This window comes from Sphaeramia orbicularis, chromosome 5 (assembly GCF_902148855.1).
Source record: "Sphaeramia orbicularis chromosome 5, fSphaOr1.1, whole genome shotgun sequence".
NCBI lineage: Eukaryota > Metazoa > Chordata > Actinopteri > Kurtiformes > Apogonidae > Sphaeramia > Sphaeramia orbicularis.
Window position 1 is genome coordinate 5,466,940 of NC_043961.1, and position 843 is coordinate 5,467,782.

Below are 843 nucleotides of genomic sequence, written 5' to 3' on the forward strand. Positions count from 1 at the left end.
GTGCTGCATCTGTGCACTGCAAAAAAATCTAAATCTTACCAAGTGTATTTTTCTTATTTCTAGTCTAAATATCTCATCACACTTAAAATAAGACAATCACCTAAAGAGGAACTTTTCAGAGAGATATAAGAACTGATTTATAGACAATAGATCTGGAAAATCTGATTTCAAGAAATCTTACCAACATAATTTTCACTTGGTCCATTGGCAGATTTTTTTTTTTTTTTTGGTAAATTCAAGATTTTTTTTTGCTTAATTCAATTTTTTTTTTTTTTTTTTTTGCGTAATTCTTTTTTTTTTTTTTTTTTTGCTTATTTCAAGATTTTTTTTTTTTTTTTTGGCTTAATTCAAGATTTTTTATTTTACTTTTTTTGGCTTAATTCAAGATTTTGTTTTGCTTAGTTCAAGAACTTTTTTTTTTGCTTAATTCAAGTTTTTTTTTTTTTGCTTAATTCAAGATTTTTTTTGCTTAATTCAAGAATTTTTTTGGCTTAATTTAAGATTTTGTTTTGTTGCATAATTCAAGATATTTTTGCTGAATTCAAGAATTTTATGCTTAATTCAAGATTTTTTTTTTCTTAATTCTAGTTTTTTGCTTAAGTGAAGATTTTTTTTCTTAATTCAACATTTTTTTTGCTTAATTCTATTTTTTTTTTTTTTTGCTTAACTCAGGATTTTTATTTTTTTGCTTAACTGAAGATTTTGTTTTGCTCAATTCAATATTTTTTTCTTAATTCAAGATTTATTTATTTTTTTGCTTAATTCAAGCAAAAATAAACTTCCAATTGAACGAGTGAAAATTATCTTGGTAAGAGTTCTTGAAATCAGATTTTCCAAATCTGT